This window comes from Carcharhinus amblyrhynchos, chromosome 8, assembly GCF_965287045.1.
Source record: "Carcharhinus amblyrhynchos chromosome 8, sCarAmb.v2.hapA, whole genome shotgun sequence".
NCBI lineage: Eukaryota > Metazoa > Chordata > Chondrichthyes > Carcharhiniformes > Carcharhinidae > Carcharhinus > Carcharhinus amblyrhynchos.
The window spans coordinates 41,127,408-41,155,394 of record NC_137331.1 but is presented as its reverse complement, the minus strand read 5'-3'; the positions used below and the strand labels follow the sequence as shown (position 1 = coordinate 41,155,394).

The 27,987-nt window shown below is 43.0% G+C and overlaps 1 protein-coding gene across 4 annotated transcripts in view; it reads left to right on the top strand.

The window, feature by feature from the left end:
* Positions 1–27,987, top strand: part of zhx2a (zinc fingers and homeoboxes 2a) — an 87,892-nt gene that overhangs the window by 46,567 nt on the left and 13,338 nt on the right. For 2 of the 4 annotated variants that reach the window (XM_080193935.1, XM_080193933.1), the window contains exons 2-3: positions 15,363–15,460; positions 20,799–20,881. The gene's annotated coding sequence lies outside the window, so the exon portion shown is untranslated. Of the gene's footprint in view, positions 1–15,362; positions 15,461–17,300; positions 17,352–20,798; positions 20,882–27,987 lie in introns of all 4 variants that reach the window. The other 2 variants (XM_080193934.1, XM_080193936.1) reach the window with 2 other exon arrangements.

Sequence of the window (27,987 nt, the reverse complement as noted above, 5' to 3'; positions counted from 1 at the left end):
TGGAGCAAAAAAAAAAGAAGAGACCCACAGAAATAACGAGAGCAATAGTGATGGGGGGAGGTAGAGATGAGGCATGATGCAGGCACTTCGACAAAAAAAACACGCAGAATGAGGGGAAGAGAAAGAAATAGAGAGAATCAGAAAGGAAAGGAACATATCAGCAAGAGAAGAACTTTATTTTTCTTTGTAGATCGGTTTTGCTTTGGAAGTAAAATTATCATTAAATTTGTGTTTATTTACGTAAGGCATTATAGTTAGCTAATAGAAGTCATAAGAAATTTATGCACATTCAGAGCTCCCGCTTGACTTCGGATGCCAAAAACTTAGAGTGAAGTGAACAATGGCTTAACAGTTTAACTAATGATTTAGAGAAACAAAGAGGAAAAGTGAATGGTTATTTTAAAAGAAAAGCCATAGAAATTCCATCCCCATTTATCACCAAGCCTACAGGGCGTAGATCAGCTACATACTCAACATCTTTTCCCAAAGGTAGGGGAGTCTAAAACTAGAGAACGTAGGGGAGAGATACAAAAGGGTCCAGAGGTGCAGTTTTTTCACACACAGGGTAGTGTCTTGAACAAGCTGCCAGAGGTAGTAGTAGAGGCGGGTACAATTTTGTCTTTTAAGAAACATTTAGGCACTTACATGGGTAAGATGGATGTAGAGGGATATGGGCCAAACACGGATAATTGGGACTAGCTTAGGCGCTGAAGGGCCTTTTTCAATGCTGTAAACCTCTATGACTCTGACTCTATGATTCTAGTGGTCTTGTTGGCAAAAGCACCAGCCAGTTAGTGACTGTTGACCCAAGATAAGGGATAGAATTTTCCGACAGCAGGACTTGTGTCTCCTGTCAGTGGACTTCTGAACGGCATGCCACATTTTCCAGTCGCACACAGTCCATTACAGGTCCATGGTAGCCAGGAACCAGATGAGAGTAGCTCAAGCTTCACTAAATCTGTGATTTAGACTGATAATGAGAGCCAGCGATTAAGCAAATTTTGCTGAAAAGAGAGGTGTTGCTGAAGCTTTTCAACTTGTGTTAATCAGGACAAATGCAAGAATACCAAATTTCAAACAAACAAAAAACAGTTTATGCTACAGGAGAAAAGGGCGCTGATTGGTTGGCAAGTCAACTGACTGGTTGAGGCGTTGCCATGGAGAAAACAACGGGGAACAATAGGTTTCCCAAGTTCCTGGCTAATTCATAAAATGTTTAAGTATTATAGTAATGTTGTGTTAATTTTGTTTTTTCTGCCTATGAAGGTATGCCAGTTCTTGCAAGTGAAAACAAACCATGTGATGAGTTTGATGGATTATTTTGAGTTGATTGTTGGTGCAGCTTTTAGCATGTTAAGAATCATTCAGCAAGGGTTACCTCACCAATTTCTTCTGTATGAAATTTTCTGAGTGCTTACACATGTTCCAGGTATTATATTCCATGATTCCATCCATTGTCCTGCATAATATGTCATCTTGATCATAATCTATTGGGATGTAGAATGCGTAGTGTTAATTGTCTTCCACACAGCTGATAATGTAGATCATTGAGATAAGTAGCAATAGCTTTGCAAAAGGTATTTGGATTGTGCTTGACTGTGCACATGTATTTGTGTCTGAAAGAGGTGTGAATAGCATTCTGGTACTCGTAGTGATGTCCTCTACTTTGTTACAAATTGCCGAGTAACACAGCCCCACAGTGTATGAAGGTTCTGTAGTCCCAATGAGTGAATTGCTTTGTTCGTTCCCTGACATGGGGAACAATACTGTCCAATCTATAACTCAACCCTGTATGGGATCATAAGCAATCAGAGCAGGAGTTGACCCTTCAGCTCATCAGGTCATTGGGCATGGTGGCACAATGATTAGCGTTGATGCCTCACAGCGCCAGGGAGCCAGGTTCGATTCCTGGCTTGGGCTACTGTCTGTGTGGAGTCTGCATGTTCTCTCCATGTCTGTGTGGGTTTCCTCCCACAATTGAGTATTAGATTGATTGGCCATGCTAAATTGCCTTTAGTGTCAGGGTAAGTAAGTAGGGTTATGAGGATAGGGCCTAGGTGGGATTGCAGTCAGTGCAGAGGCGATGACCTGAAGGTCTCCTTCTGCACAGTAGGGATTCTATGATTCTACTCTGCCATTCAATATGATCATGGCTGATCTGACTGTGGCCTCAACTCCCATTTTCCTGCCTGTTCCCCAGAGCATCAAACTCCCTTGTCCACCAAAGCTCTGTTTAATTCAGCCTGGATTAAATTCAGTGACTCAGTCTGCCCTGAGGAAGAGAATTCCAAAGATTACTGACCCTTTGGGAGAAGAGATTTCCTCTGTATCTTTGCCTTAAATGGGAGGTCCTTTTTGTTGAACTATGGCTTGTGTGAGAGTTTGAATCATTCCATTCAGATCTCATTGTCTTGTTTGCTTCCAGTGGATGCTGGCAATGAGGTGTATGCTTCAGTCTGTACCCTGAAGGTTAAAGGTTGAAACCAACTAGCTTAACAGCTGCTTGTTGCAACATTCTCACCTCCGCAGTCCACCCTGTGGAAGGGGATCCCCAGGTTGGACATTGTTGTCCCAGATTGGGAGAATAGGAGCCAAGGAGTTTGTTCATATGAGCATTTTATATACTGTGCAGTGGACATTGTCATCACCAGCTTTGTACACCAGTATGGACAACAAATTACTCGCCAAAGATAAAAACATTTCTGAAATTAGTGACTGACAAAGCAAGGCACTGGAATGGGTGGCACAGTGGTTAGCACTGCTGCCTCTCAGCGCCAGGGACCCGGGTTTGATTCCCAGCTTGGGTCACTGTGTGTCGAGTCTGCACATTCTCCCCATGTTTAGGTGCTCCAGTTTCCCCCCACAGTCTGAAAGACGTGCTGATTAGGAGCATTGGCCATGCTAAATTCTCCCTCAGTGTACCTGAACAGGTGCCAGAGTGTGGCAACTAGGGGATTTTCACAGTAACTTCATTGCAGTGTTAATGTAAACTGACTTGTGATACTAATAAGTAAACTTGCGTCATTAGGAAGACAAATAGAATGTTGTCATTACAGTAAGAGGAGTTGAATACAAACCACAGATGTTTTGCTTCAGTTGTATCAGGTATTAATAGTGAGGCCAAATCCAGACTACTGTGCACAGTTATAGTTTCCTTATTTAAGAGGATATAATTATGTTAGAAGCAGTTCAGAGAAGGTTCATTTGACTGATGCCTGGGATTGGAGGTGGGTTGTTATTGTATGTGGAAAGCTTGGGCAGGTTGAGCCTATATCCATTGTTTAAGTTTATTTATTTTTGTCACAAGTAGGCTTACATTTACACTGCAATGAAGTTACTGTGAAAATCTCCTAGTCGCCGCACTCCAGCACTCTGTTCGGGTACACTGAGGGAGAATTTAGCATGGTCAATACACCTGACCAGCACATCTTTCAGACGGAGGAAACTGGAGCACTGGAGGAAACTTGCACAGACCTGGGGAGAACGTGCAGACTTGGCACAGACAGTGAGCCAAGCTGGGGATTGAACCTGGGACTTTGACACTGTCAGGCAGCAGTGCTAACCACCGTGCTGCCCATTGGAGTGGCGATCTGATTGAAACGTGTGATGTTCTTCAGGAACTTAACAGGGTGGATCTTGATCAGATGTTTTGCCTTAGGGGAGAGACTAGAACTAGGGGCCATAGTTTTAAAATAAGGGGGTCTTCCATTTAAGACGGAAACAAGGAGAATTGTTTTTCTGAGGGTTATGGGTCTGTGCACCCCTTCCTCCAGAGAGCAGTGGAGGTTGGTTCATTGAATAAGTTCAAGGCTGGGTTAGATTCTTGACTGAGAAAAGAGTTATAGGGGAAGGATGTGGTGTTGAGCCCACAGTCAGATCAGCAGTGATCTTATTGATGAGGAACCAAATGGCGTATTTCTAATTCACACACAGCAGCTCATCATCAACTAGGAAACTAACAAAAATAACCATCAAATATACTCCTTCTGTAGAGCAAACACATTCATACTTCTTCAAACTTTAAATTGGCTGTGTCTTCAACTCAACAAATGTACAGGTAAATTATTGCCTGCTGTAAATTGAGTGGAATTAACCTGCTGAAAATAGCAAGATGTGCAACATCAGTAACAGGCTGCACATTTGCATGTTCTCTATCACAGTAATCTCGGTCCTCACTGTTTGAATGCAAACCTTCCATGGCAAGGGTCAGAACCAGGTGAGGGAGCAGTGATTGCAGCTTAGCACCCTGGAGGGGCCAGAACCAGGCTGAGGGGGCAGAGTCTGTATCTCAGCACCCTGGAGGGGCAATCAGCCTCATGGTAGATGTATCTCTGTGTCATAGCTCTTTACATGTGAACCTTGACTGAATAAATTAACCTGATAAGAAGCATTACACTTAAATCTCTGGGTTGACATGTGACACAGTTCTTCTGTTGTAATGAGACAGCAGCAACTTGCATTTGTTCTTAAAGTTTATTTATTAGTGTCACAAATAGGCTTACATTAACATTGCAATGAAGTTACTGTGCAAATCCTAGTCACCACACTCCAGTATTCCGGTACATTGGTCATGCTAAATTCTTTCTCAATGTAGCTAACCAGCACGTCTTTTGGATTGTGGGATGAAACAAAGCACCCAGAGGAAACCCACACAGACACGGGGAGAATGTGCAACATCTGCACAGACAGGGACCCAAGTCGCGAATTAAACCTGGGTCCCTGGCGCTGTGAGGCAGCAGTGCTAACCACTGTGCTGCCATGCTGCCCATGTAGCACTTTTAACGTTGTTAACAAATTGCCAGGATCATCGTCAAATGTAATTTGACACTGCAACATATAAGGAGATGCTTGCACAAATGACACAACGTTTGGTCAGAGGGGGTGGTTTTTAGGAATATCTTAAAGGGGATCGCGGCAGAAAGGTGTACAGAGGGAGTTTCAGGACTTAAAGCCCAGGCGGTTGAAGGCACAGCTACTACAACAGTGTAACAGTTAAAAATTGGGGGATGCGTGCATTAAGCCAAAAATGAAGCAACGACGATAATTTAAAGACTTGTAGCACTGGAAAAGGTTCCAGAAATGATGCAATGGAGGAATTTGAAAAGCAGGATGAGAATTTTAAATTTGAGGGGAGGCGTTTGTCCCGCATATTCCGAAGCTATGAACAGCAGCTGTTGGCAGCATCTACTTGGAGACTTGTATATAAACACACTCATGTATCCAGAATTTGTCCGTTGGTAGCAACTGTGTGAAGAGCCTAAAAATCAGCCTGCTAAAACCACAGTTTGGTGATGAATGGCATGCCCAGGTTATGGTCAAGAGCAGAGTCATGATGTGGAGATGTCGGCATTGGACTAGGGTAAGCACAGCAAGAAGTAACAAGAGCACAGTGCTATTGCTATTCATACAAATAATTCAATGAGAGGTCCTGTTTACGGCTGTTAAGAAGTGTTTTAAGACAGCACCAAAGGAGTCTATTTGGCCCATCGTGTTTGTGCTGGCGCTCTCAAAGAGTAATTAAGTTTGTCGTAAGCCCCTGCCATGTTTACTATTCAGTATTTACCCAATTCCTTCCCTTTTGTTAGGTAGGATTGGATCTGCTTCCACCACCCTTTCAGACAGTGCATTCCAAGTCCTAACTGTCAGTTATATGCAAGGAAATTCTCTCATGTTGCTGCTGGTTGTTTTGCAATATTGTGTGTACTGTCAGACACAATTGCTTTTGCAGTTGTCAAATGACTGCTCACCTTGGGGTGGTAAAATCCAGGGTAGGTGAGCTGCCTCAAGACAAAATGCCCATTTCTTGGACGTTTGCACAGAATTGATTAATTGTTAAACTAAACCTGCTCAACTGATGCCTAGCATGTTTTGATGGGATGAGGGCATCCCAAGTATAAACCAGCCAGCAGAATTAAGGACCCCTCGCACCCCGGGCATTCTCTCTTCCCTCTTCTTCCATCGGGAAATCAATACAAAAATCTGAGGTCACGTACCAACTGACTCAGCTTCTTCCCTGCTGCTGTCAGACTTTTGAGTGGACCTACCTTGCGCTAAGTTAATATGTTCTTATGTTCTTACACCTTAGCTGTGACTGTAACACTATGTTCTGCACCCTTTCTTAACCTTTTGTATGAATGGCATGCTTTGTCTATATAGCATGCAAGAAACAATACTTTTCACTGTGTACTAATATACGTAACAAATCAAATCAAGTGCTAGGTGAGCATTTATTGCCTATCCCTAATTACCCCAGAGGAGGTAGCTATGAGCTGCCTTTTTGAACCTCTAGAGCCTGAGGTGTAGGTCCATCCACAGTGCTGATAGGGAAGGAATTCCAAGGTTCTGACCTAGCGAAAGTGAAGGAACAGTGATACATATCCAAGTCAGCTTGGTTGTTGTGGCTTGGAAGGAAACTTGCAAGTTTAGTAGTGTTTAATAACACTATTATTCCCAGGAAACTCATCTTCAAATTCTGTGGCCTGGGCCTTGGCACCTCCCTCTGCAACTGGATCCTGAATTTCCTAACTCTCAGACCGCAATCAGTAAGGATAGGCAACAACATCTCCTCCATGATCATCCTCAACACCGGTGTTTCACAAGGCTGGGTTCCTAGCCTCCTACTATACTTTTTATACACTCATAACTGTGGCAAAATTCCCCTCCAATTTGCTTCTCAAATTTGCTGATGGTACTACCGTTGTGGGTCAGATCTCAGACAGTGATGAGACAGAGTACAGGAATGAGATAGAGAATCTGGTGATCTGGTACGGCAACAATAATCTCTCCCTCAATGTCAACAAAGCAAAAGAGATTGTCATTGATTTTAGGAAGCATAAAGGAGAACATGCCCCTGTCTACATCAACGGGGATGAAGTAGAAAGGATCGAGGGCTTCAAGTTTTCAGGTGTCCAGATCACTACAACCTGTCCTGGTCCCCCCCATGCTGACAGTATAGTTGAGAAAGCCCACCAATGTCTCTACTTTCTCAGAAGACTAAGGAAATTTTGGCATGTCAGCAATGACTTTCAGATGTACCATAGAAAGCATTGTTCCTGGTTGTGTCACAGTTGGGATAGCTCCTGCTCTGCCCAAGACCGCAAGGAACTATAAAAGGCAGAGAACGTAACCCAATCCACCACGCAAACTAGCCTCCCATCCATTGACTCTTTGCCGAGGCTTCCCAATGCCTCGGCAAAGTAACCAGCATAATTAAGGACACCATGCACCCCACACTTTCTCTCTTCCACTTTCTTCTGTTGGGAAAAAGATACAAAAGTCTGAGGTCATGTACCAACCGACTTAAGAACAGCTTCTTCCCTGCTGCTGTCAGACTTTTGAATGGACCTATCTTGCATTAAGTTGATCTTTCTGTACAGCCTAGCTATGACTGTAACACTACATTCTGCACTTCTCTGTAAAGGTATGTTTTGTCTGCAAAGCATGCAATAAGCAATACTTTTCACTGTATGTCAAACATGTGGCAATAATAAATCAAATCAAGTGGTGGTGTTCCCAGGTATCTGCTCCCTTGCTCTTTCTGGATGGCAAAGGGTGTGGATTTGGAAGGTACCACCGAAGAACCCTCTTGATGAATTGTTGCAGTGCACCTTGTAGATGGCGCATGTTGCTGCTTATGTGTGTTGATGGTGGAGGGATTGAATGATGCAGATTGTGGATGTGGCACTGATCAAGCGGGGCTGCTTTCTCCTGGATGGTGTCAAGCTTTTTCAGTGTTATTGGAGTTGCACCATCCAGGCAAATGGCAAGTATTCCATCATACTCCTGATGTGTGTTTTGTAGATAGTGGACAGGAGGTGAATTACTGTCTGTGGCATTCCTAGCCTTTGACCTGCTTTTGTAGCCAAGTTCACCTTCTAGTCAATGATAACCCCCAGGATATTGATAAGAAGAGGGAGTGATTCAACAATGGGGAACAAAATGTCAGATTCTGTTGTAGAAATGGACAAACCTTGTGGTGGAAGCGAACAGTGAAGTCACAGATTCGAGTTCTAATCAGCAACACCACTGCAGTGTGTTAAATTCCCAATTGTTCTTTAACGCGGTGTGGTCTAACCACACAACTTCCCATACTTGAGCATCAGTGACAACTTTAAAGGTGCAGATTGGCTCACTAGTTTGAGTTAATCATTGGGTATGTCACAGAACCGATTTGCACCTCGCAGTGTGAGTCATTTAGATTTGAAAACGTTTAAGAAAATAACTGTGTAGGTTTACAAAAAAACTCCCGTTGGTGTTCTTTAGGAAGTAAGATCCTGCATCTCTTGCAATCAAGAGGTATTGAAAACATTGTATTATGAGTTTAAAATCAGCCTTACAAGAACAGGTGCAACTAACAATACAGCAATTTGCACTAAGTGTTTTTTTTTAAAAAAAAATTTATACTGGGCTACCGTATTTTGATTATTTCAAGTAATTTGCTTCCTTCACAACACACAATGCCTGGTGAGTGCTGGCTGCTCTCTCATAGTAAATAGCTTGTATTAACAATATTACTGCAAAGACTGACGCAGGTAAAAAAGATGGAAAGTTTAAACTCTTGTGGTTTAATGGATCTTCACCTTGTCTGCCAAATATGCATGCTGTTGGTTCAGATTATTAAAGTGCAGCCATCGAAGGCATTACAAGCATGCGTGTGTGTTTAAAAGATTCAGCTGTAGTAACTCATGGTGTAATTCCACAGGCCACGGCAAACCATGGAATATAACATATTCAATCGCTGTCAAAAGGGTAATGCTATCCATCCATTACACTTGCAGGTTCTGTGAGTTTTTGCAATGCACTTGCAGTTATTACAAATTCTTAGACAGTGTTACACCCTAGACGGAGGATCTGTGGGCCTGTCTGACTACGGGAAGCAACTGTATATCTGAGCCAATCAGACAGATGAATGCTTACTGAGCCACACAGAGTCTAAACCAGGAAGTGTGAATTATGATAGTGAAATCATACACTGAAAGCTAAATGGAGTAGAGTCCTTACAGTGCATAAAGAGGCCACTTGTCCCATCAAGCCTGCCCCAACAACAATCCCACCCAGGTCCTATCCCTGTAATCCCACCTATTTACCCCACTAATCCCACTGACGCTAAGGGGCAATTTAGAATAGTCAATCAACCTAACCCACTCATCTTTGGAGTGTGGGAGGAAACCGGAACACCCGGAGGAAACCCACGCATACACGGGGAGAACATGCAAACTCCAGACACACAGTGACCCAAGGCCAGAATTGAACTTGGGTACCTGGCACTGTGAGGCAGCAGTGCTAACCACTGTACAACCGTGCCACCCAGAAGTCGCAAAGAAATGTGGGATTAAAATCTCAGACAATAATTAAAAACATTAAGGAATGAGATTCCACAGTTTGTTAGTGTCACAAGTAGAACATAGAACATTACAGCGCAGAACAGACCCTTCGGCCCACGATGTTGCGCTGACCAGTTTTTTTAAAAAAAAAACACTGACCCACTAATCTAAACCAATCCCTTTTTGTCCATAAACCTATCCACAGATCTCTTAAACGCCCCCAAAGTAGGCTTACATTAACACTGCAATGAAGTTATAGTGAAAATCCCCGAGTTGCCACACTCCAGTCCCTGTTTGGGAGCACTGAGGAAGAATTTAGCCTGGCCAATGCATCTAATTAGCACGTCTTTCAGAGGAAGGGAACCAGAGCACCCAGAGGAAACCTACGCAGATACAGGGAGAACACGCAGACTCCAAATAGACAGTGACCCAAGCCAGGAATTGAACCCGGGTCCCTGGCGCTGAGAGGCAGCAGTGCCACCGTGTGTTTATTTTCAATCCCAGAGTCATTGGGGCTTATTAGCTGTCAACTGTTCAGTTGAACAGACCGACCATATCTTGTTCTGCTGTTTGGTGGGTAAGGAATTTCCTGCTCTATGTTCCACTGCTGAGCGCCTCAGCGAGGTACCAGTGGAGATCAGTCTTCAGAGAAACAGGACGTCTCGGAATGCACTTTCTGACTTCAGCTTGTAACTGTGCTTGTGTAGACACTGGAAATTGCTGCCCTAGTTATTCTTTAATGACAGTGAACCTCTCAGTTGTTTTTTCCTCCAACCCCAGCACCTTTTAATTGTGATCTGAATTTGACCAAGGCGTGACTGGGCTCTTTAACATTTCTGGTATAATCGGGAAGGATAGATGCGGGAAAAAGGTGGTGGGTGGAATTCAGTTCCTTAATGCAAGGTTCGGGGGATTTCTTTCAAAAGCTTTTGTTTGGTTTGAGATGTGAATAAAGAAGAAAACTATAAAAGTTGCCCAAAATGAGAATGGAGGGATACTGGCAATAATACGGAGATGAATTAAAAGCTGTAGTTGGCAATCCTCCATCTGAGTCAGATGGTAGACACCCAGTCTTTTGGGGGTGGAGTAATTTCATATGATGCGTTTCTGCTGATGGCCAAAACGACCAGCCCATGAGAGGCAGGTTCTACCACCCGTTCTGCATGTGAAGTCAACTCTGGTAGTTGTCAACATCAGTGGGAGCTTTGTCTTTGAGAGGACAGGCTCACATTCCTGATTTTGTCCTTGCACAAGATGCCCCGAATGTACCTTAAACAGCAAAGGTGAAACTTGTGAAGAATCAGAGAATCCCCACAGTGCAGTAGGAGGCCATTTGGCCCATTGAGTCTTCACTGACTCTTCAACCAAGCATCTTGCATAGTACCAACACCCACCCCTCCTCCCCCCCACCCCTCCGTTTCCCCCTAACTCCATGCATTTACCCTGCTAATTCCCCTAACTTGCGCATCTTGCGACACTAAGGGGCAATTTAGTATGGCCAATCCACCTAACCTGCATATCTTTGGAGTGTGGGAGGAAACCAGAGCAGCCGGAGGAAACCCACATGGACATGGGGAGAACATGCAAACTCCACGCAGACAGTCACCTGAGGCCAGAATTGAACCTGGGTTCCTAGGCCAGAATTGAACCTGGGTTCCTGGCACTGAGAGGCAGCAGTGCTTTTTGTTAAAACAAAATTTTTCAAGATGGCGCCAGAGCAAGATGACTTCTTGAAAGCTGTGCTCAGCATACCTTCCAATTCTATCCTTTATTCTCTTTCTGTATTTCTAAACCTTAATTCTAACTCTTTTAAATTCTCTAACAATGCTCAAATTATCTTTCTCTACACCCTATCTATGACTGTAACGCTACATTCTGCACTCTCTCTCCTTTCCTTCTTTATGAATGGTATGCTTTGTCTGTATAGCATGCAAGAAACAATACTTTTCACTGTATACTAAAGCATGTGACGATAATAAATCAAATCAAATGTGCCACTGTGCTGCCCCAAGAACATTAGCTGAGTTTCTGGTTTAATAGTCCAGTGATTAAACCACCAGGCCAGTGCCTCCCCCTTTGTTGAGCTTCCTTTCATGATGGCTGTAAATTGTCCATATCTCAGGACCAGAGCCTCGAGAGCATAAAAACAGAAAGTGCAGCATCCATAGCTGTCTATTTCGACTCCTGTTTTGACTCGCTCACATTTTTCCAGCATTTTTTGATATTTCAGATCTCCAGCATCCGCAATATTTTGCTTTTGTCGTAAACTGATAAGTTTGATGTAGATAAATGAAAGAAACATACAGAAACAACTGAAGCGTAATAATGATTGACTTTAAGTAGCCGAAGATCAACAGAGTGGGGTGAAAGTGGAGAGGGATTTATTTCTACAATGTGTTTTTTTTAAGATCAGTGCGTTATTTATCCAATAAGGAAGGAAGGCATTGCCAAATCAAAATTAGTAAGTAGGTTATGGAGGTGAGGGTAAGGGAAAATCTATGATGCAAGCTAGGGCTTGAAACAAAATAGGAGCGGGAGCAGTTGAGGATGAAGGAGTCTAACTGAAATAACATTTCAATGAGAGGAAACTAGACGAGGTGAATTTGCAGCATGGTAGCCAGTGTATGGAAAACCTGCTAACAGAAGAGTATAAACATTAAAAATAATTGCTGTGGATGTGGTTGATACAGAAAGGGCCGCAGTTGTAGTCCATCCTAGGCTGCACTGAAGTGGACCTGGCCGCGACCCCCTCCTTTAAACTGCTGTAGCCCTGCTGATCGAAGCTGGTCCCACGATGATGTTGCGTTGGGAATTCCAGTCCAATAATGGTGAGGGAATGGAGGCCTATGTCCAAGTTGGGATGATGTGCAACTTGGGGAAAGTTCATATTAATGGTGTTCACATGATCTTATCCTTGGTAAATGATGGAGTTAACTTGGCTGGGAGCTGATGTTGAATTGAGTTTGATGACTTGCTGCAGTCCATCCTGTAACTGCCACACGCTGCAACCATGGCGCATGGGTTGTGGTGCAGTCCATGTGGGGAGTCAAGTGGGCTGGGTGTATATCAAGTGCAGTGTCTTGTTTCTGAGAGTTATATCTGCACCCCAACCAAATGAGTTATGAGTATTGAATTGGAAATTGTTAACTGAGCTTGCGTTACTGGACTAATAATCTCGAGACCTAGACTAATGCTTGCTTAACACCAGGATCCAAAGCTATGGTGAGCTAAAGTAATCTGCAGGAAATTTAGACCTGTGTGCCCATTGACAAGATCCCATTGTATATTGAACATAATATCAAAGCTCAGCCAGGCAGTGAAGGATAGACAAGTTTCTGTACAGATCTCATCCTGTGTGGTATAAAGATACAAAGAGCTTCTACAGATTTTTTTTAACAACTCCTTTCCCAAGATCTTTTGTCAGGCATTTTAGTGTTAACAGGGAAAAAAATTACAGAATGATGTAGCACCAAAAGGTGGTCATTCAGCCCATCTTGCCTGTCCCAGCTCTTTGAAAGAGCTGTCAAATGTGTCCAACTCCCCGGCCCCCTTCCCCACAGCCTTGCAAACTTCTCCTCTTCAAGTACTTATCCAGTGCCCTTTTTGTAAGCTCCCATCAAATCTGCTTCCACTGCCCTTTTGTTCTGGATCACAATTACACATAGAAGCTAGGGGCAGGAGTAAGCCATTCGGCCCTTCCAGCCTCCTCCTCCTCTTCATTTTAATCATGGCTGATAATCAAACCCAACTCCCCCTTCCGTCCCCCGACTCGAAATCCCTTGATTACTTTAGCTCCAAGAGCCATATCTAACTTCTTCTTGAAATCTCTCAATGTTTTGGCCTCAACTACTTTCTGTGGTAGTGAATTCCACACATTCACCACCCTCTGGGCAAGGAAACTTCTCCTGATCTCAGAACTAAAAGGTTAACTCCTTATCCTCAAACTATGACCCCTAGTTCTGGACTTCCCCACCATCGGGAACATCCTTTCTGAATCTACCCTGTCTAACTGTGTTAGAGTTTTATAAGTTTCTATGAGACCCGTCTCACTCTTCTAAACTCCAGTGAATATAATCTTAACCCTACTTGCTGCGTAAAGGAAAAATCGTGGTATTCCTTCCTGAAAATTGGTTTCCACATGTGGATTGTAAGTGATGAATGATGATACTCCAGTGTGTATTTTGTATTAAGGCTGCCCTTTCAGTTAAGTTTGAGTTTTGGGTTCTGTTCTCTTCTGCTGTATGAATTTTAGACTGCATTTGAGTTATTTTATGCCGCGCCAACCACTTGCTGGGCCTTCCCAGATGATACTTGCATCCCTGTTCTCCTCTGACAATGTCAGTAACTCAAAATGACTTGCATTTCCATCAACCGCCCCCACCCAACGAGGCCTCAGAACACAACTTGCCTGCTCCACACAATATTGTTTCAGTTGGGTGGGGGAGAAGAGGAGAGAGAGGGGCCATGTCACATGACAGCACTCTGTCCTGACCAATTGTAGTGTTAAATTACCCTAACCCTGTATCTTTCCTGTGGGCCTGTTAACGAGTAATGAATTGTTACGGGGACTGAAACCTGACTTGACATAAAATGGCATGACATTGAGCGGGGGGCGGTCATTTCTTTGTGCTTGTTACTGCTCTGAAGGCTTGGGGCCTTGAATTTTCCCAGCATAATGGCTGAACATGTCTCGACAATAATTTTCTCTGTTACGATGGCATAACGTGCCCTTGGCAGTGGATGCTAAAATCTTGGACTGTTAATGGGTGCATTTTATTTTCTTCTGCTGTTTGTTTGCAGCCAGCCAGTTCTGATCTGGAACAAACTGGTTACCTGCATTAAAACCTCATTTACCAAATTGAACCAAAATATTACACTCCACCCAAATCAAATTGACTCATAGCAGTTTCTCGCCCCAGTGTGCGCAGAGTTGGGGGGAGGCGCGTGCATGCGATTCTCTCCCTGGTGGGGGGTGTGCGTGCAAATCACCTGATGATGGAGCAGCGTCCCGAAAGCTTGTGATACCAAATAGACCTGTTGGACTTTAATCTGTTGTTGTGAGATCTATTTAAGGATTAGGATTTAACTGTTTTTTAGTAGGGGTGAAAGGCATTTTAATTGCAGGTGGCATATTATCAGTGTAGTGTAAGTGGAAGTCATCACATTGATCTGCAAGTGCAGATAAATGTTTTGATTTGATCCATTTATTTTCACATACATTGGGATACATTGAGAAGTATTGTTTCTTGCACGCTATCCAGACAAAGCATAGTAGGTAGGGGAGAAGGAAAAGAGAGTGTGCACAATGTAATGTTACAGTCATAGCTAGGATGTAGAGAAAGATCAATTAAATGTCCATTCAAAAGTCTGACAGCAATAGGGAAGAAGCTGTTCTTGAGTCAGTTGGTATGTCACCTCAGACTTTTGTATCTTATTCCCCACAGAAGAAGGTGGAAGAGAGAATATCTGGGTGCGTGGGGTCCTTAATTATGCTGACTGCTTTTCTGAGGCTGCAGGAAGTGTAGATGGAGTCAATGGGATGGGAGGCTGGTTTGCATGACGGACCGTGATACAATTCTTAGGAAGAGAAATACAGATCTCTTGGAAAATATGTGTCTGAATGGGTGAAGGAGCAGAAGGGCTTGGGATACAGATGCACAAATCACTGAAAGTTCAACAGAGATAGAACTGAAAAGCAGAGAAGTTTGAGTAAACTAACACAGAGCTGTGGTTAGAACACAATTAGAGTTTTGTAAACAATTCTAGTCTCCGATGCCCCTTTTTAAAAAAGGAGGCAGTGAAGTTACAATTTAATTTAATTCAATTAAGGGAGTAGAATCAGAATGTGGAGGAGGGATGGGGGGGATATGGGCAGCCAAGCATGTGGGCTTTCCTTTCAGACCTGCGAAGAGGAAATACTCCTGCTTCTCTTGTGTTGTAATTAAAAAGCGATGGTCCGATGCATTACTTTAGATAAAATCTTATTTCGTTTTGGCCTTACTGTGCGATGATTTAATGATATTTTCTTCTGACTTTTAGGGGTTCTCGCTGACTATCTGGCCGTTTATACACATTCTTCTATTCGTGAGAAAGGATAAAAAGCAGAAATGCTTCTGCCGTTAACGGGAGCTGAAGTGGTGAGTTCTATTTAATCATCCAGTATTAAGCTAACTTTTTGTTCCAAATATATGCAGTGAGCACCTGTGCAACGGCCATATTCTTCACATATAAAAGCAGAATTGTTACAATTTTACAGCACAGCTGGAAGCCATTCAACCCACTGTTGCTGTGTTGTCTCTTCACCTGAGCCATCCCAAGTTGCATCCGCTGTTCTCTTGGTCCTTGGCCTTTATCTTCCTCTTAATTTGTTCTCGCGATGTGGGCATCATTGGCCAGGCCAGCATTTATTGCCCTTGAGAAGGTGGTGGTGAGCCGCATGGTGTAAGTACACCCACAGTGCTCTTAGGAATGAAGTTCCAGGATTTGAACTCAGCAACAGTGAAGGGGCACCTATACATTTCCAAGTCAGGATGGTGTGAGGCTTGAAGGAGAATATGCAAGCTGGTAGAGTTCCCATGCGTCTACTGCCCTTGTCCTTCAAAATGGTGGAGGTGATGGGTGTGGGAAATGCTGTCAAAGGAGTCTTGATGAGTTGCTGCAATGCATCTTGTAGATGGTAAAAATTGCTGGCACATGGGAGTGAAATAATAATGAAATAATTTATAGCGCGGAGGATAGAATATAAAAGATAATGAATAATGAAGGGGATAGATAGGGTAGAGGTAGAGAGATTCTTCCCGCTTAGAAAGGATAGCAGGACTAGAGGGTACAGCCTCAAGATAAGGGGGGGGAGGGGATGCAATTTGGATTGGACTTGTGGAGGAACTTCTTCACTCAAAGGGTGGTGAATCTCTGGAATTCTCTGCCTGTTGAAGTGGTGGAGGCTACTTCGCTAAATATATTTAAGTCATGGGTAGATATAGGTTTCTGATAGACAAGTGAATTAAGGGTTTTGGGGAGAAAGCAGGAAAGTGGAACTGATCCACTTTAGATCAGCCATGATCTTATTGGATGGCGGGGCAGGCTCGAAGTGCTAGATGGCCTACTCCTGCTCCTATTTCTTATGTTCTTATGTTCGTATGAGTGGATGTTGAAGGTAGTGGATCAGGTGCCAATCAAATGGGCTGTTTCCACCTGGATGTGTGGGGCTTCTTGAGTGTTGTTGGAGCTGCACTCACCCAGGTAAGTGGGGAGTATTCCATCACACTCCTGACTTGTGCCTTGTATTAGATGATGGACAGGCTTCAGGGATTCAGGATGTGAGTTACTCATAGAATCCCTATAATGCAAAAAGCTTTCATTCAGCCCATCACATCTGCACCAACCACAATCCCACTGAGGCCCCAATCCCACAACCCCACATATTTACCCCTTGATACTAGGGTCAATTTAGCATGGCCAATCAACCTAACCTGCACATCTTTGGACTGTGGGAAGAAACCGAAGCACCTGGAGGAAACCCATGCAGACACGGAGAGAATGTGCAAACTCCACAAGGCTGGAATTGAACTCAGGTCCCTAGTGCTGTGAGGCAGCAGTACTAACCACCGTGCTGTCCCTCATCGTAGGAATCCCAGCCTCTGATCTGCTCTTGTAGCCACAGTGTTTACTGATCCAGGTTAGATATTTATTGTGAAAAGAAGTGCGAAGCCCTTTGATTCAGCCAAGCTTTGGGCCAAAGTGTAATCTAGTCATTAAGGGATTTCAGCAGAAACCTCTCTTCCTGACTCTAGCACAGCAAGTTATTGAAGCAGAGTATGAATGCACTTCAAGGAAAACGTATGAAGGAGAAAGGAATTAAGGATATGCTGATAGTTATATAGGGAAAAACAGGAGGTCAGAGTGGAGTTATTTGATTTATCATTGTTTCATGTATTGGTGTACGGTGAAAAGTATTGTTTCTTGCGTGCCATACAGACAAAGCATACCAACCATAGGGGAGAGGAAAAAGCAAAGGTGCAAAGTTTGGTGAGTATAAACGGCATTATGGTTGGGCCAAATGGTCTGTTCCTGCTCTGTAAGTAATTTTAATGTAAAAAGTTTCCATTTTCCTAAAGCTTTTCTTACCCTCTACCCACAGCCTTAGTGACCATTAAAAACTGATGACCTCCCACCATTTGAATCCCCAAATGGAGAAAATAAATCTTCCCTCTTCACCCTTATCAAAAACCTTTGTAATTTTAAAAAACCTTGTGCTAAATCATGTTGCCTTCTGTATCTCAGTGGAAATGTCCTCATATTTCATATCCTTTATTACTAGCCACATTAACCATTCCTACCCACCCTTAACTAACTGGCTTGCTTTGACCATTTTAAAAGGTAGTTGCAAGCCTGGAGTCACCTATAGGCTAGACAAGCTTAGGGCAGCGAATATTCTTCCCTAAAGAGCATTACTGATATTACTATCTCTGTAGAGAGTGGCCATCTAAAAGAACCACAGGACAAGATTTCAATTTTTAAGACTGTTAGTGTACTAGACAAACTGTTAGTGTACTAGACAAACTGTTAGTGTACTAGACAAACTGTTAGTGTACTAGACAAACTGTTAGTGTACTAGACAAACTGTTAGTGTACTAGACAAACTGTTAGTGTACTAGACAAACTGTTAGTGTACTAGACAAACTGTTAGTGTACTAGACAAACTGTTAGTGTACTAGACAAACTGTTAGTGTACTAGACAAACTGTTAGTGTACTAGACAAACTATAAGCAGCAATGACTAAAAACTATTTTGTCACAACTTGTGCTCTAAACGATAAAAAATAAATTATCCATTTAACTTTGTGTGACCAACCAAAAATTTCCTGCTTTGGTTATGTTAGTCTTTAAGTTAACACTTGGTTCTCCAGGAAACTGCCTAAAATTATTCTCCATTCCCAATGGCTTGCTTCCTTTTTCCCATTTCCAGGCATATAACTTCTGTTCCCAGAACTGACTTTCACTGTGTGGGTTATGGTGGCAATTGCTTCTCTCTAGGCCAAGCTAGGCAAGCCTTCTAGCCTCCTTTAAATCACCAAAAACCTAATCTCTTCATCTGCGCTTGATCTCCCACCTGCATTCTATGTAGTGACCAAAAAAATCTGCATTTTCTCTGCTTCGTATGCAGGGTTGGCTGCCTCAATCTCATACTTTTGTCTCTCAGCTGCAGACGGTTTCGAAGATATCTCTGAAACTCTCAGATCCCAAAGTCCACCTCCATAGTAACATGAATCAAATAAGCCATGTATCCAGGTGGAAATGTGAATTGGCTATCCTCTCAGCTCCCAACTCTATTCTACCTTTGAATTACGCAGGCAGTTCAAAGTATAACCATTTATAAAACCTGACATTCCTAACACCTGTCTACCAGACTTGGAGGCTAACGGTCCATCCACAGTCAGCACAACTGTCTACAGGTGTGAACATCTTGCACCCTTTTTCCCAGTAAGATGACCTGGGCCCCTTTAACAACCAAACCACACAGGCTTATTGTCGGGCAGAATTTGGAGTAAGCCACTCTATTCCATTTTATCTAACAATCTTATAAACTTGGTGATTGTTGTTGTGAACCCAGTAGATTTTTAGGACAATCTGATAGTTTTGTGGTTGCCATGACTAATGTTAGCTTTTCATTCCCAATTTAGTTAATTAACTGAATTTAAGTTTCCTAGCAGCCAGGATGGAGAGTTCCATGTTCTCCAGATCATCAGTCCAAACCTCAGGGCTACTAGTCCAGTAGCTTCATCAATAACCTGGTGTTCCCAACTGGTGACTGAAAGAACATTTACTCACTAATTTGGGAGTCTATAGAAACAAGGAAGATAAGAGCTGGAGGAGGCCATTTGGCCTTTCGAGCTTGCTTCGCCATTCATTGCAATCATGGCTGATCATCCAACTCAATAGCCTAATCCTGCTTTTTTTCCCCATAATCTTGGATCCCATTCGGCCCAAGTGCTATATCCAGCTGCCTCTTGAATACATTCGGTGTTTTGGCATCAACTACTTCCTGTGGTAATGAATTCCACAGGCTCCCTGCTCTTTGGGTGAAGAAATGTCTCCTCACCTCTGTCCTAAATGATCTATCCCGATTCCTCAGACTGTGATCCCTGGTTCTGGACTCCCTCACCATTGGGTATGCCCTCCCTTCATCTACCCTGCCTAGTCCTGTTAGAATTTTATAAGTCTTTAAGAATCCCTCTCTCAATCCATCATACAAACCAACCTCCCATCCATTGACTCTGTCTTGGCAAAGCAGCCAGCATAATTAAGGACCCCACACACCCTGGACGTTCTCCCTTCCACCTTCTTTCTTTGGGAAAAAGATTCAAAAGCCTGAGGTCACGTACCAACCGACTCAAGCACAGCTTCTTCTCTGCTGCTGTCAGACTTTTGAATGGACTTTGCATTGAATTGATTTTTCTCTACAACCTAGCTATGTCTGTAACATTACATTCTACACTGTCTCGTTTCCTTTTCTATGAATGGTATGTTTTGTCTGTATAGCGGGCAAGAAACAGTACTTTTCACTTCATGTTAATACATGTGACAATAGTAAATCAAATCATTCGTCTGAACTCCAGCAAAAATAATCCTAACCTAGTCAATCCCTCCTTGCACATCAGTCCCGCCATCCCCGGAATCAGCCTGGTAAACCTTTGCTGCACTCCCTCAATCAAGAACATCCCTATGATACTCCCTGTACCAGTCCATAAAATCCAAATATCACTGTTTTAACTAGCCAAGCACAATAGCAGAGTTTTTCAGAAGCAGATGCAATAATAACCAAAAATATAAACTTAAATGAAAAATCTACAGGACTGTGGAGGAGGGCAAATTGGATAGCTCTTATAAAGAGCTATCACGAGTATAATGGGCCGAGTGGTGGGTCTGCTGTGTTTGTATGGCTCTATAGTGATGAGAGCTCACTGGACCTTAGATGTACTGCATTGCAATGTGGTGCTGTCTTAGCCAATAAGCTTAGCAAGTTCAAAGGCTTTCGGCTTCCTAACTTCATGGCAGAAGCTTCCATCAATGAAGAGGCAGTAAGGTGTTCTGAGTAGAACTTTCTCTTGTACGATGTTCTGCCCCAGCGACGACAGCAATGTGAAGTAATGCAATCATCCCATTGTTCTCATTCATGAGATCACAGGAAGCAGCGAGCAAAGTTCTCTCCAAAATGTCTGACTCTGACCAGCAGCAGTAAGGCTGGGAACGGGAATTGAAAAGATATCTTGGAAAACAAGAGTATGTGAATCTATACCTTCCTCCATGGCTTTCAGAAGTATGGTGTAATCCTCAGTTGGATAACATTGTCCCATTTCTGTATTGAGATACAAGAAAAGAAGTGGGTTTTGGAAATTAATTTTGATTTCATGTATATAAAGTCACACCTTGACTGTAACTTCCCCCTCAAATTAATTGGGATCCTTTCTCTTAGCCATTATGAGTCCCGTCATCCCTTGTTGATAACAGTGAAGTCGTTCTGTCACAGCCTTGAGAACAGATGAAGACTATGAATAGGTAAGATTTCTTTTCTTACACTATCGAAGTAATAGGAATTACTTGCAAGCAGTTACTGTTATAATTACAAATGTAATGGCAGAGATTGAGATGCATGTATGTTGTATGTAGTGCAGGGAATGTTTTTAATTATGTTTCATAATGGCCTTTCTATGAGAAAGTGGAGGTTTTGTGGCGTGCCGGATAGTGTCCCTACATCTGGAACAGAAGTTCCAGGCTCGAGTCCCACTTCAGGACTTGACAGCCACGGAGGGTGTGTTCGTAATGTGGCCAAACAGGTTAGTCACCAGCCTGTAAATGCTTTAGTTGTCCCTGATGCTAAACGGTATGAACAAGAGATTCCTGGGGAGCTATGCAGCAGAAGGCAGCCTAACAATAAACCACTGCCGCCAACACCCTCTCTTTTTTGTTATTCGCTCATGAATGTAGATGTCACCAGCATTTATTACCCATCCGTAACTGCCCTCCATTTTTTTTAGAGGGGCATTTAAGAGTTGACTGCATTGCTGTGGCTCTGGAGTCACATGTAGGCCAGAGCGGGTGAGGACGGCAGATTTCCTCTTCTAAAAGGAAATTAGTGAACCAGATGGGTTTTTTTTTGACAATCGACAGTGGCTTCATGGCTATTAGTAGATTCTTAATTCCAGATTTTTATTGAGTTCAGCTTTCACCATCTGCCATGATGGGATTCGAACCCAGGTCCCCCAGACCGTTACCCTGGGTTTCTAGATCACTAATCCAGTGGCAATAACAGGACACCACTGCCTGCCCTCGAAGGCGTGATAGTAGGAGGAGGAATTATGAACAAACTGAAGCAATTGAGTTTACATCCTGCCGGCAGCTTTGTCTTCATTCAACATCATCACCCAAGCTGTGAGAAACAGTTGCCATCACAGAAAACGTAATCCCTCCGCAATCAATACAAAGATTTCTGTTTGTCCCTGGCCTAAATGGTTTTGTGGCTCTGCAACCGGGAAGGCTGTGGCCTTTGAACACTGGGTTGACATTGAGCAGGGTAAGCAAATCCCCCAGTCGGAGTGGAGAAGCCACTCCTTGACTGGCTGTCTTGGTGAGGGTGGAGTGGGAAGGTGATGACTTATTTTAAATCCAGCCAGTTACTGGATTTGAAATAAGAAATGTAGTTGCCTTGTCCTGGCAGTGGAGAGAATCTCCTTGAGGGATGCACCTCGCCCCACAATCCAGACACACACGCCCATTGGTTCAGAAATGCGCCTAATTGGCGACTGGTTTTGAATCTAAGTGGCGGCAATTTTAATTCTCAAAAACCCCCAGTAACTGCTTTGAAGATGCTCGTTAGCTTCAAGGTGCTGGAAGAACCTTTTGACTTTGAACTGGAGTTTCTGCAGAGAGCCTCCTGGTGAGAATTAGTTATCCAGATGTTCCCTTAAATTGGTAAGATCATGAAAATAACTATATTTGTCTGTATAAGGGTATCGGCATTGTAATTCAGTTATAGTGAACCATTTGTTCCTTATGCAAAGGGTTCAGTATAACTCCTGTAGAGATGTAGTGTCAATGTCATTCAATTGTTTACTTCTAATAAATTAGTTTTTTGGTGTTTTTGGTGAGGTCTCCTGTGTCTCTGCCATGTTCCACAATTTGGAGGATCTTTTGAAGACCTGGGATAAATCTAGGAGCTACACTAACTATGGATGGCACAGTGGTTAGCCTCACAACTCCAGGGACCCAGGTTTGATTTCCAGCTTGGGTCATTGTGTGTGCTGAGTTTACACGTTTCCCCCCATGTCTGCATGGGCTTCCTCTGGGTGCTCCGGTTTCCTCCCACAGTATGAAAGATGTACTGGTTAGGTGCATTGGCCATGCTAAATTCTCCTTTAGTGTACCTGAAAGTGTGGGGTTCAGGGCATTTTCACAGCAACCTCATTGCAGTGTCATTGTAAGCCTATTTGTGACACTAATAAATAAATAATTTCAACACATCCATTAGGATCAATTCTTTGTTGGGAAGAAAGGCTGGAACCCTAAATAGAGAACAAGGACAGTACAAATCTTGAATTACAAGGAGCTATAAGCGTAAGATAGAATGTAGAATTGGAAAAGCTGGAATTAGAATGCAAAGAGCATCATGTGTTGTTAAGTTCAGGAAAAGGGTTTGCACAGGGTAGAGTGTTAAATATGGTAAAGTGATGAATTGAGCCAATTACATCCAACCTAATCTTATTGACCAAGTCAAAACTAGGTTTCAATCAGCCACAATTCTGATTTTTTTAAAGGGCACAATTTCAGTTTTGTGAAGAAATCTAAAGCTGGTGATGATTGTTGGAGCAGAATCCAATTGTTGCCTTGCATTGTTGCCTTTGGCACAAAGGCTTCCATTGTTCACATCTGCTCCGAGTTCCATCTGGTGAAGTCAACTACAATTGAACTGAACAGAGAGAAAATGCAAACTGATACTGATGTGTTTTTCGATAGAAAGCTGCGTTCAGCAGTTTACAACAATAGCTTGAATTTATGTAGTACCTTTAACTAGTAAAATTCAACATAATTTGACTTTGGGTGACACAGTGGTTAGCACAGCTGTCTCTCAGCTCCAGGGACCTGGGTTCAATTCTGGCCTCGGGTGACTCTGTGTAAGGTTTGCACATTCTCCCCATGTCTGCGTGGGTTTCCTCTGGGTACTCCAGTTTCCTCCCACAGTCCAAAGATGTGTGAGTTAGATTGATTGGACATGCTAAATTATGTTGTAGGTTGAGACTCAATGGGCCAAATGACCTCCTCCTGCACTTTAGGGATTCTATGTTTCTATGAATCACCTTGACAGAAATGACCAAAAGGTTGGTCAAAGAAATAGATTAAAGGAGCTTCTTTTGATTTGATTTATTTTTGTCATATTTATTAGTATACTGTGAAAAGTATTGTTCCTTGCGCGCTGTACAAACAAAGCTACCGTTCATAGAGAAGGAAAGGAGAGGGTGCAGAATGTAATGTTACATTCATTGCCAGACTGTAGAGAAAAATCAACTTAATACAAGGTAGGTCCATTCAAAAGTCTGATGGCAGCAGGGAAGAAACTGCTCTTAAGTGGGTTGGTACGCAACCTGAGTCTTTTGTATCTTTTTCCCGATGGAAGAAGGTGGAAGAGAGAATGTCCGGGGTGTGTGGGGTCCTTGATAAAGCTGACTGCTTTTCTGAGGCAATAGTAAGTGTTGACGGTGTTAGTAGATGGGAGGCTGGTTTGAGTGATGGACTGAGCTTCATTCACAACCTGTTGTAGTTTATTGCAGTCTTGAACAGAGCTGGAGCCATACCAAGCTGTGATACATCTGGAAAGAATGCTTTCTATGGTGCGCAAGTAAAAGTTGGTGAGAGCTGTAGCTGACATGCTGAATTTCTTTAGCATGAGGAAATAAGGTGGAGGGGGGTTACATGTAATTGTTTAAGGAGGAAATTCCAGAGGTAACAGGCCAGACATTTGAAGGCAAAGCTGACAGAGGTGGAGTGATTAAAAGCAGGGGTATGCCAAGAGGCCTGGATTGGCGATGCAGAGAGATCTTGGAGGATCATTGGGTTGGAGGAGAAGCTGGAGTTAGGCAGAGGCTATGGAGGGATTTGAAACCGAAAGTGTTGAGAATTTAAAATCGTGGCATTGCTCTGTCTGATGTCAATTCGGATCAGCTGGCACAGTGGGTGGTTGGTTTACTCTTGGTAATAACTCAGTACAAATAAAGAAAATTACAGCACAGGAACAGGCCCTTCAGCCCTCCAAGCCTGCACTGACCATGCTGCCCGACTTAACTAAAATCCCTACCCTTTGGGGATCATATTCCTCTATTCCCATCCTATTCGTGTATTTGTCAAGACGCCCCTTTAAAGTCATTACTATATCCAGTTCCACTAGTCTCCCGGGCAGTGAGTTCCAGGCACCCACCACCCTCTGTGTAAAGCAAAAAAATCTGTCTCATACATCTCCTTTAAACTTTGCTGAAGTGGTGAAAGAACACTGGTTTTGTGGATTTCCATATTGGGTCATTTAAAAGAGGCATTGATTTGGGTGATGCCAAATACAAGCAAACTAATGCATGATGTAGGAGAAGGAAAGTAACCCTGATCCCCAGTAACCATAGCCCACCCTCTTAATAAATCCTAACCCTTCAACCTGTTATTACAAAATCAATATCATCAGATTGAAAGAGAGAAGAGACCATTCATCTCACTTAAAATCATCAGTCTAAAAAAAAATCTTTATTTCCCCCACCTCCAATTAAATGATTTTCTGACTGGTACATGAACTAGTTCCATATTATGAGGAGGTCCCTGAAGTAAGATGCCCAAAATTTGCCTTTCACTCCCCCGAACCTGTGTCTCTCAGCCCATTATCAGCCTCTGAGTCAGTAGCCCCTGGGTTTAAAAGTTTATTTATTAGTGTCACAATTAGGCTTACATTAACACCGTAGTAAAATTACTGTGAAAATCCCATAGTCACCACAGTCCAGCACCTGTTCGGGTACACTGAGGGAGAATTTAGCGTGGCCAATCAAACTAACCAGCATGTCTTTCTGACTGTGGGAGGAAACCCACGCAGACACGGGGAGAAAGTGCAAACTCTACATAGACAGTGACCCAAGCTAGGAATTGAACCAAGATCACTGGTGCTGCGAGGCAGCAGTGCTAACCACTGTGTCACCATGCTGCCCCTTGAGTTTCACGCCAAAATCAATATCTAGGCAGATACTGATCGCACTGTCGGCAGGTCGGTGCCAAGGCAGTGCCGCGCTGTCGGCAGGTCATAAGAACATAAGAAATGAAAGCAGGAGTAGGCCATCTTGCCCTTCGAGCCTGCCCCGCCATTCAATAAGATCATGGCTGATCTGAAGTGGCTCAGTTCCACTTTCCCACTTTCTCCCCATAGCCCTTAATTCCCTTGCCTACCAAAAACCTATCTACCCGTGTCTTAAATTTATTTAGCGCGGTAGCCTCCACCACTTCAATGGGCAGAGAATTCCAGAGATTCGCCACCCTTTGAGTGAAGAAGTTCCTCCTCAACTCCGTTCTAAACTCCAAACCCCCCCCCTTATCTTGAGGCTGTGCCCTCTAGTCCTGTTGTCCTTTCTGAGCGGGAAGAATCTCTCTACCTCTACCCTATCCATCCCCTTCATTATCTTATACGTCTCTATAAGATCCCCCCTCATCCTCTAAACTCCAACAAGTATAGACCCAGTCTATTTAGTCTCTCTTCATAGTCCAACCCCCTCATCTCCGGTATCAGCCTAGTGAACCTCCTCTGCACTCCCTTCAAGGCCAAAATATCCTTGTGCAAGTGCAGCAACCAAAACTGCACACAGGTCGGTGCCGAAAGAGCGCTGTGCTCTCGTCTTTGGGATGAAACATTACACCGAGGCTCCATCTGTCCTTGGCTGGATGTGAAAGATTTCGCGGTGCTGTTTGATGAAATTCTCCCTGATGTGTTGGCGATGTTTATCCCTCAACCAACATTATGGAATGGATTATCCGGTCACATTGCTGTTTGTGGGAATTTGCTGTGCACAAATTGCTTTCCTCATCTCCTGCATTATAACAGTGACTGCACTTCACACATTTAAACAACACCCTTTATATGACGCCTTTAATGTTGTGGAAAGTCCATGGCAGTTCATTGTTATCCTGAGCTCATGGAAAGATGCAACATAAATGCAAGTTCTTCCTTTATACACTTACCCTGGGCTAGTGTTTTGAACATACTTTCTCTGTAACACTTCTGCTTGAAAATCATCCTGAAACAGGTTATTTTGACTTCTGACAGACTCCAGCGACATGCTCTTATTTCTTTGTCACTCTTCAATAAGCATATAAAGAAAGGAACTGATTGAGACTGGCAGGTCATTCTCCTAGTGTGACTGGTGCAACTCACTTGCCTTCAACCAATGCTTTGCACGAAAATGAAGTACCCGCATCTTGGCTTCGTAACACCCCTACCTGTCAGCCAACAAATGTATTAGTTTGTCATTACTGATTTCCTTCTCTCCCACCTCCACCCCACCCCTTGCATAATTGTAAACTCTTAGTGGGAGCTTATTTCTTTACTCCCATGACTCCATGGCACTTTTCTGCTGGACATTCGTGTATTTGCACATTCTGGTGTATCCAGGCAAAGGTTTGGGAAAACCTTTGCCCTGTGCTGCCTGAGCTGCACTTTGCGAGGTTAAGATTATTTCCTGTGACATGCTCAGTGAAAATGAAAATGTAAAGTGGCAGCCCCCTTCTCACGTGAGACTGGTGATTCTTTACAATTTGGCTCAAGCTGGCTGCATCTGCTACAGGACTTGACTGCTGGCTTCAGGGCAATGCTGTTTCCCAGCTGAATCACTGTAAACTCAAAACCCATTTTAAAAAAAAAAAATTCCCAACTAAACTAACAAATGTATTCAAAAGTGAAAGTTGGCAGTGTTGAAATAATTCATCTGTCAAAATATCTCAAAGGTAAAGAACGTTTCCCCGTGCTTTTGTTTTCTAGTCGCTACTAGAAGATTTAATGGTGAATTGACTACTTGCAAAATAAAGATTGTTTCCTGCTCATTCAAAGATAAATGGCCTCATGATGCCTAATATTTTAGAATTGATTTCCTGTCCTTCTAAAATAATTGAGCACGAAGTAGGACACTTCTTGTAGGCCAAATTGCCATCAAACTTGGCCTTTTGGGCCTTTGTTTTATCTCTTAATCTTTTAAAGTTCAAGTTGCTAAACCAGATCTTTGCTGTCTTTCCTCAAGTTTGTTCAATGAATTGCTTTTGATGATTTGAGATTTCAGTCTTGTCAAGTGGAAGTTATTTTTTTTAATTCAAATGCATTGAGGTACGCTGTGAGTGAGTTTAGCATTATCTTTTGACAGGTACAGAACATTTGAGTGAATCATGCAATCACTGGAATAAATTTGTTACCAGTACAATATAATCTAATAATGTAGAAGCTGTATACACTCCTTGGGATTTTAGCGAAGATGTAGGCCCATTTTTTGTGGAAGAAATACTGAGTGAACCTGTCAGTGCTTGCCAGTATCAAAGAGGAAATCGGCCACAGACATCTGGTATTTGGACAAACGCAATTAAACTTGGATGCTGGAATTACT